This window comes from Staurois parvus, unplaced genomic scaffold (genome assembly GCF_062004578.1).
Source record: "Staurois parvus isolate SC_StPar_1 unplaced genomic scaffold, SC_StPar_1.0 ptg000619l, whole genome shotgun sequence".
Taxonomy (NCBI): domain Eukaryota; kingdom Metazoa; phylum Chordata; class Amphibia; order Anura; family Ranidae; genus Staurois; species Staurois parvus.
The window spans coordinates 2225912-2235863 of NW_028318415.1; positions in this window are offsets into that span (position 1 = coordinate 2225912).

Here is a 9952-nt window from a genome sequence, read left to right on the forward strand (position 1 = left end):
TTAAAGCTAATTGAAGCATACATGGAAATGCCTTTCAAATTGCCACGGGTACAGCAGAAGGCTTATACTGTCTCCACCAGGAAGCATATGTTTGCTTTGTGTCTGGTGTTCTGTGTTTTTTTTTTTTTTTTTTTTTGTGGCAGTGTTCTGGTTGTCCCTTTCTGTTTTTAAGTCTTTTTTTTTTTTTTTTTTTCTGACATTATCCACTTTACCTGTACTCTTCTGTCCAGACTGCACAGGGATATATTTAATGCAGATTTGTTTTAATAATGAACATGGATTTTGTAACACGGTAAGCTGAGAAAAGCTTTCACTAACTTGTGGGTTTCGTATAAAGTGTTGTACCTCTAGGAACAACAATTTTATATACTTCCAACAATGCAGCTATATGTGTCAGCGAACCAGAAAGTGACGTGGCTAAATTGGAGGGGCCAGAGCTTACAGCAAACACTTTAGCACATGTATGCGCTATGTTTAGTAGTCTCTCTTCACTACCACAGCCAGGCACTGTTACACTGATAGGACACCTGATTGTGTGTGTCTATAGCTACTTTTGTGTAGTGAGTGCAGGTTAGAAGAATTGACCCTTTCATACATGAAATTGAGGGTGCTTTGTGTCCCAGAATTAAGTGTTTCATCTTTGTTACATATAGTGGAAATGGAACCACCTAATTAATACCATCTGATTGATGTGTTTTTCTTATGCACTTTTTTTTTTTTTGTTGTTTTTTTTTACCAGGGCAAGCTTGGAAATTACATGCTTGTCAACAAAAAAAACTGATCATAGCATTTAATCAGGGCTGGGTGATGGAAGCACATGTATGAAGGTAGACTTAAAGTGATATGACAGTTAAAAGGTTTTTACTGCTGTGTATACTGCTATTAGTAATTATACGCTGCTTTGAAAGGTTATAACGTTTTGCTTTCCTCCAATCTCAGATAGTCCCCTCAGCGCTATTTCTGTTTTCCAAAGTTAGGGTGGATCCTCTCCCTTGCTGCATCCTAAGGAGCCACCCTTGCATGTGTGCCTCTGGTGGAGACTACAGCCATATATACATTCTCTGTGCACTCACACACAGGCAGCCCTAAAACTGAACCTCATTAATGCAAGTCCCATCCCTTTCTCCTCCAATGTAATAGAATGACTGCAGCCAGGTCCAGGAGGATGGGACCTGTAGGCCCAAAGAGATTGATCATGTGACCTGCTTGGTATGCGCTTCCCAACCAAAAGTTCGGAAAGGCTCTGCTTAGTAATCCCAAGCTAGCTGTGGTGACCACATCTATTTGTATGTGTTTTCATGTATGATCAAAGAAAATGTTTCACAGAGGATTGATTTTTATTAATGGTTAAGCTATTAAAGCGAAAAAAACAGAAGCTTTTATACTACTTTAAAGCAGAGCTCTTATGTTAAAAACAGCCATGCAGTCATGAATAGCATTGCTGCCAATTTTGATCATTTTAAACAAATTAATTTGCTTTGTATACTGTGTTGTTGTTTTTTTTTTTTTTTTGTTTTTTTTCTGCACACCATCTTTGCTATTCCTTTTCATCCTCATACTAGTGGGGAAGGGAAGTCACATCACAAAAGGGAAGTTTTCAATGTGGGACTGGGAAGGGCTAAATTGATTTATACCCATATACTAGCTGTTTTGTCGAGAGCTGATTATCCTGGTTTACACACAGGAGTAACAGAAGAAATCCTTTGACCTCGGACCAAGGTAGCTGGACCAGATTAAAGGCAGATGTTAGAGTGTTTTCAGGGCTCTTCCAGGGCCTGCTGCTGCAGTTGCACACCAACTAGGACACACAAACACGCAGCCACTGGGAACACAGTTCTGCAAATATGAGTTATTGCAGTTTTGCAGTATAAAATGTGTAAAAAAACAAAACTGAGGCTTCCATTTCGGCTTCAAACTGCAATTAGGTGGCAGCTGGAAGATGCAACAAATAAAACATTTTTTTGAGTTGTTCAATAAACTTGCATGTTTGCCAATGACCAAGCATGCATGTTTTTATTTTGAACAGACACCCTTGGTATCAGAGGTACTTTGATAGACCAGTAACAATTAGCAGGAAAAATTACCACGGGCACAGGCAATCCATTCTTTTGCCGTGATGGATCAATCAAGGGGTGTTTTGGTTATCACAGTGCCCGTAGAAATACAGTATATTTTTAATCCGTTCATATTCTGCTGAATAGCACACCGATTGCCTCATGTTTCTTTCCATCTGCAAGGCTAATGTTACCCCTCCTTTGTTTTATTTTCTGTAATAAAAGATAAATGGCATACCTTGGTTAGGAGATAATGGAGCACACTTGAAATGATTGCAGCTGGTGTACTGATATCTTTTCCCAAAAAGTACAATATCAGCTTTGAGTGGATTGACCACTGAGCTGTAATCTACAGAAAGGTGCGGGCCAGCCAGGCACAGCATCCCTAAATATTCAAACCCTAACAAAACATTGTGAGCAGTCTTTATTGGCAGCAGATTGGAGATACAAGTGTAAAAATTTTCATTTTTAAATATCAATGTTTAAAACATATTGGACCAAATGGCCCTAAAAGAATCACAGATTGGTACATATTATTGAAATGTGTAATAATTTGGTGCCAAGTGGAAAGCCTAATTTCTTTCACAAACCACGCTTTCGTTACTATGTCACTTAATGGTGTAGTAAGTGATGGGACAGCTCTCCATAACTGCAATGGAAAGCCATCCCATCACTTTCTTCATCAATAAGTGACATATACTTTGGATGCTGCTTGTGTAGCTATAATCTGTAACATATGTGTAGTTTGTGAAAGATATGAGGCTTTCCACTTGAAACAAAATTGCTTACATGTATCAATAATATGTGTGAATCCTTTAGGGCCATCTGGTCCAACATTGATATTTAATAAAAATAATATTATTTTAAACTTGCATCTCCATTCTAGTACTGATGAATTCCACTCAAAAAGTTCTTTGTAGTGACCTCTTTTGAACTGGTCAGATGCCAGTCCCTGGTCATGTCCACACCGAATATACATAGCTATTTATAAAGGTCAGCGTTTGTACATGGATATTCTGTTGCTAGAATTTATAAAACTTAGTGAAGGAGCTAATATTTTAGTTTTTTTTTTTTTTTTGTTTTTGGGGAATTACGGGAAATCTTTTTTACTATGTAAATGTATGTTTGTACTTCGAGTATAATCTATTGGATATTTTTTGCAGCATAACAAATTTCCCAAAAATTGAGACGCTGATTTGGTTTTGACAGGTTTAAGGCTGTCTATATTATGTGGAGTATTCACAGATGAATTTGTACACAGTGAGAAAATCTATTAGGTCTACAGTACAGTCAAAAGAAAACAAATTGTTGCAAGTAGTTTGCAGGGTTTTTTTATTTATTTTGTTTCTGCCGTGTAAAGAAAGTAGGTAAGCTAGGATGATTCTATTTTTTGAGATGCAGTTGCATGCATTTGTTCTGGACAGATATGAATTGGCCTTTTAGATAAATGTATTGTTTGTATCTGATGTATCATTTGACCTGTATTGGGCAGCCCACGTGCATTCATCGGGTTGAACGAAAATAAATGGTCTGATTTATCTCCCATCCACACATTCGAAATTGATGGGGGAATCCTTCCTGCTGTGGTATTGTGTTCTGGTGGCAGGGGAGACTTCCCTGCTGTCAGAATACAATGATCAGTGCTGCCAGCTGTAGTCGTCAGCACTGATCAGTTAGGAAAAACCTGACAGGCTGGTTTTACAGAATTCAAACAGTAGCTCAACTTCAGTACAGCCAGGGTGCCCATACATGGATCAAAATTAAGCCAGTCCCTGCTGAATGAAAATTCACATAGCATAATATACCCAATTATGTGCAAGGAAAATGTAAAAAAACTTGATTTTCACTTGCACATTGTAGTCCACACAGCTTCAGCTTGTTCACTAAGCTTCATAAATGAGGTGAAGTTGTACTGACTTCAGTCATGTTGTTGAGTTTGTTTTCCTTCCATGTGATTTGCTACTCTTTGCAAGGGTAATTTTCAAGGACTTTGTTTTGGGGTGGATGAAACTTAATCTGGAATCAGGCCAGAAGTCTATATCCTATGTTTAAAACTGGTTCAGAATGAAAGGGCTCCCCAGGACCACCAAAAACTAGTTGAAGATCACCAAACATACAGCTAGAAACCACAAGGTGCCTGCTATGTGACGATGTGCTTAGTTTGAATACCATATGGACCTCTCATAAAAAGTGCAAAATATGAAAAACAATATTGATACTGATATTTATTATTATTATTCAGTCCCAGTAAGTGAGAATAAAGTGCACTTCGCACTTTATTCTCACTTACTGGGACTGAATAATACTATCAGTATCAATATTTTTCATATTTTGCACTTTTATTGTGTGGTCCATATCTTCACTTATGATGTTGTGTGTATTAGTTCACAATTAGGACTGTTGCAAATGGTTATTTGTTACTATTGATTATACCCATAAGCGCAGTAGTACCTTTTTCATTTCTCAAGCTGTGCTTAGTTTGATTACAGCCCCTTGGTGACAGACAGGCATTTTTTTCAGGACTGAGCAGTACTCGTGTATTTTACATCTGAGTGTTGTCAAGTCCTGAAGTACTGTGAGCCCAGCCTGCGAGGTAACATGCTCCCTAGAGGGTGTGTAAATGGCAGCTTGACAGGCTGGGCTCACAGGAAGTGGATAGAATCACATGACTGTAGTTCTTCCTGAAGAGGACTGCCGATGCTGGACTGAGGAGCAAACCAGGGACAGCACTGGAGCATGTAGAGGGTAATTTTTTTTTTTTTTTTGGGGGGGGGGGGTGGGAACAGGACCCATAAGAAAAATGTTTTAGGTTTTAGAGATCTAACTGTTAAAGATGCTTGATGAATGACTCACTCTATATCCTTGTAGCTCCTGCATACAGTTTAGAAGAAAGGTCTAAAAAAAAGATCTGAATGCCCACTGAGATTGAACACAGCAGCTATCAACCTTTTAATGAGTTTGTTACATAACTTCTCAAAGATTTGTAATTTTTACATGAAATATTCAGGAGAATCAAAAGGGAAGAATCGCCAGTTCATCTCATCCAATCACCCCATTTGTTTGTAGTTTGCAACACAGTAGTCAGGATGACTTGCTGAACTGTAAGATGGGCCCTTTTGATTTCCAGGAAACAAAGGGAGTATAATATAATGATCACGGTTCCCACTTTTCTATATCGTTCTATTCAGCTACTTGAAGTGTTCTGTGTTCAGCTAGCCTTGCACAAACAGTTTGGATCCAAGCAGGTTTAAAATAGAAGTGCACTTTTTAAAATGCCTTAGCTTGTTGAGTATAGATAAGTAAATCAAGCAAGTTGGCAGATTCAATCCTCACCTTTTCTATTGCATATAAAGGTATTATTGCTGCTTCAATTAAAGGTAGGGAGACATCCAGGTGAGAAGCGACGTAACATTTTATTTTTATCACAAAGGTGCAGTTATTCTATAAGGCAATTGGCCATAGTACAGTAGTCTAATGCTAAGATGATTTTCTTCAGCTTGTGGAATTACACATGCAACACTGTTTGTCCTGCAGCTTCATAAAGGTAATTGTTAAGATCTTTCCATTTGAATTTATCCACTTTTACAGTGTTCCATTCCATATGAGCTAGAAAAGGTCTAACCAGTAACGGTTCAGAATGGTCTTGATGTTGTGTTTTTTTTGTTTTTTTTTCATATCCATGAACTTGGCGGCTAATAAAAAATGACTGTTTCTGCCTAGGTCTTTATGCACCGTGGTAGTTCCTTGCTGCCTTCACTGACCATCTTACTTTTGTCACTTGAGCTAACCAAACCATGTGATTGATTTGTTATGGGCTCCTCGAGTGATGTTTTATTAGAGCTAGCGCATAAACTTGGAATACTCTCAAGAGGTTCTGAAAGCCTAGCATTGTGATCAGAGTCCTGGTCAAACATTTTTGGGAAATTCTTTCGGAAATACATACATACACCAAATGGAAGACAGAAGGGAAATGGTGGTTTCTGTTTATGGTGTGCTATTTGTGTTGTGTATTTCTCCATGCTTTCTTTTCACCTTTTAGTGGATCCTGTTCCCCATGCCAACTGAGCCCCTTGTTTGAAGCATAGCACTGGCACAGGGAACATGTATGTGTGAATAGAGAAAGGGCATCCCTTGCAATGCACAGCTTTTCTGTGGAACCCATGAGAGGTTTTTATGGCCCATTTTTTCACATATGCTCACATCTTTAATTGTCTATTCCATTATTTATTGGCAAATGGCTTACCTGGGAATCACACTAACTATATAAGAGTTCATAAAAAACTTGGTCTCCTTTACAAGATTATTTAAAATGTAGGTTTTTATACATGTATACTGGCTTTGTGACTGGTAATATTCTTATTTATTTTTGACAAGAAATATGTAGCATCTGTGTATGAGTGAAAATCTTTTCAAGCACAATCTCATGCACTATGTTTATTATAAAAAAAATATTTCAGCTTTAATTTTATGTATCCTTTAGTGTACTTGGTGGTTTAGTTTACTATAAAGTTCTGTGTTTTAGTATGCAAAATGTCAGTTTCTGGGAAAGGATGATCTCCACTTCTATCCTTCCTTCCTTCTTTTCTTTTTTTTTTTTTTTTTAAACCGATACTAATTATTCGAGCAGCGATTCACTGGCAATGGCAACCAATTCTTTGTAGCTATTTTATTTTAATGTATAATGTTAAACACCTGGAATAATCCAAATTGCCACGTTTCTTTTAAATTACCCTGTTGCTGACTATTCAAGTGGAAGTCCAACCTCCCCACACCTAACACTCATGATAACTAACCTGTGTAAGAAAGATGTATATATTTAACTGGTTCCCAGCTGGTCTGTTCATATGACCTGACTCCCCTGTGTCAGCCAGTGCAGCTGCAGGGGAGAGGCCGGAATGCCAACAATGGATGGACCATTGAAGTCTATGGGTGATGTCACCACTTCAGGCTAGCTGTTATCTGAGCGCTCTCCTCTCCCCTGCTGCTGCAACTGGCTGACCCAGGGAAGATCACATGACTGGCATGGAGAGCCTGAAAACGGGTAAGTAAATCATCTTTCCTAAAAAGGTTAGTGTTACATGTTTACATAGGTGTTAGGATAGGGGGGAGGACAGTTTTTTAGGACAGTTAGGTGTAAGCTGGAATTCCACTTCTGGTTACAGAAGAATTGTCACCCTGTAATAGAAGGGCGGGACACTTGCCTTTCTGGTGTTTGGAACCCTCCTATCCTTTACAGCCAAGGTGCCATCTTAGATCTTAGCCTTTGTTTGATCTGCAGTTGCTGTGGAGCTGCACTTGTGGTCAGTTATGACACTTGATAGCTTGACTGTTTGGTTGAGGGCACAAGCAAATGTGGCGGTTATCATTCACAGCATGCCTTGAATATAACTGTTTTGAGAAATTGTTAAATCGATGGGTTTAGTTCTGCTTTAAGAATTCCCCAAGAAGACTTCTTTGAATAGATGTGTTGCATTCTCCAAAGGTCTTTGTGATGCCAGTGCTACTGTATATTTGGGCTCTTGGCAAAGTACATTAAGAAGAGATTTGCTGTTTTATTTGTACATGTAATTGCCAGGCTAAATACCTTCGTTGATCAGGTTTAAGGATTGTTAAAGCCCAACTCCTGGAAATCAGAAAATTCTTTCTTGCAGTGTGGCTGCGACTACTGCAAGGGGTAAACTGCTCATTTAGAGCTACCAACGAGTAAAATTATTTAACTCTCCCAATCATCTGCTTGCTAGCAGTTGGCATTGTCTCATGCTTCGGTGGTGGACAGACTCTTGGTACCATTACATCCATTGCAGGGCTATGGAGCATGGCAGGGATCTGCTTGCTAGCAGTTGGCATTGCCTCATGCTTTGGTGGTGGACAGACTCTTGGTACCATTACATCCATTGCAGGGCTATGGAGCATGGCAGGGATCTGCTTGCTAGCAGTTGGCATTGCCTCATGCTTTGGTGGTGGACAGACTCTTGGTACCATTACATCCATTGCAGGGCTATTGAGCATGGCAGGGATCTGCTTGCTAGCAGTTGGCATTGCCTCATGCTTCGGTGGTGGACAGACTCTTGGTACCATTACATCCATTGCAGGGCTATGGAGCATGGCAGGGATCTGCTTGCTAGCAGTTGGCATTGTCTCATGCTTCGGTGGTGGACAGACTGTTGGTAACATTACATCCATTGCAGGGCTATGGAGCATGGCAGGAACCAGTCTAGCAGCACAAATGATCAGGTAAGTAAATCTTTTCCATGTCCAATAGACCTAAACAAGCAGTCAGCCCTTTCAGGGTAGGTGCAGCCCCTGCAAGGAGAATTTTCAGGTTTCCTGGAGTTGGGCTTTTAGAAGAAAGCACTTACAAGTATGCAAGTGGTTCCAATTACATCAAAGCTATTTAAACGTCTAATCCTGTTTTTCCTGTGTACTGCTGACATTGTCTACTTGGGTTCTCTGTGTAGTATGTGTGGTGCCAGCTGAGTGCTGTTTATTTCGGATGTTGAATAGAGCTCAGATCACATGTAGCATGGGTGCAGCTTGTACATGCCCTACTACTGCACATTCTGCAGCTCTGTGGTTGAGCTGCCATAAGTAAACGTTGAATGAATATGGGCTACTTTGAGGGCAATGAGGGGGTTTGTCATTTTTTCATCCAGCTTGTGTGTGCTTTTCTTTTATGTAAGGAAAACTTAACCAGTCTACATTATTTACTGGCTATCTTTTAAAGGAAAACTCCAGTTTTGTGCCTTTTAAAAATGTACTCTTTTAAATATGTAACACTTGGATACATAAACACATCTATAGGGTTTACCATGTCCAAACATGCTGTTTGTTTTCTGTAGCTTTTTTTTTTTTTTTTTTATCCAGTCAGATGGCAGTTTTGTAGTTGGGGAAAGATGCAGCTGTGATGTGATTGTGATTTTCCTTATGATTAACAGTACAAATGCTGTAAATCTTGGGGTAGCTCCCATGCTTATTCAGAAATGTGACTGATTTGTGCATTACAGGCCAAAGGGTAGTTCCGGTGATCGCGAATGTTTAACTTGATAGGTATATTAGGCACTCAGAGGGCTTCCTTATAAAAACTGACTCGCCAAAATGTCTGTTCATTAAGGGCTCTTTAACATGGACGTTCTGATTGGGTCTGCCTGTCCGTTTTTCATGCGGACCCGATCCGAACCTCCATTCAACTTTATGGAGCGGTGGGTATAAACGGACATGTATCCATTTATGCCCGCCAACATCCCATCTGATCCGCCAAAAAGGGATGGATGGGGATCCAATTCCCCTTCCGTCCATCGGATCGGGTCAGATGAAAACGGACAGGCAGTCAGTTTTCAGCTGATTGCCAACTGAGGAGAGTGAGCAGCTTTGTATCTGCTCTGCTGGAGCGGAACAGGTCCTCTTTGTGTGAAAGGACCCTAAAGCAGCCGTATTGTCCTCCTTGTTCTAGGGAAGCCTTTTGAGTGCCTTCTATAACTTTTGGTATTACCCCTTTGTGTGGTGCACAAATGTGAATTACGCACATGGGCAGGGAACTGAAGCACCAGCAATATCTGAAAGCAATCACCCCAAAGTACAGAACCCTTTTTAAAAGCAAAAACCTCTCTGCTATATGTCAATTACACACATTACAGTCGCAGGATATCGTTTAAGCTGGACTTGGTAGGAAAGTACTGTTCATTGTAACAAAATATAAACTAAGCTCATCTTTTGAGCTATTTACCTTTCTTTTTGTAGTTTTGACTGTATTTCTGTTCTTCTGAATTTGGCAAGCAAATGTAGACTTTTTTTTAATATATACTTTCCTTAATGTGAAATATATTTTTTTTTTTTCCTCCTCCTAATGGAACATTGCTTTTGTGGTTTCATGTTGTCTGATATCTGAGGACTGATTGGTG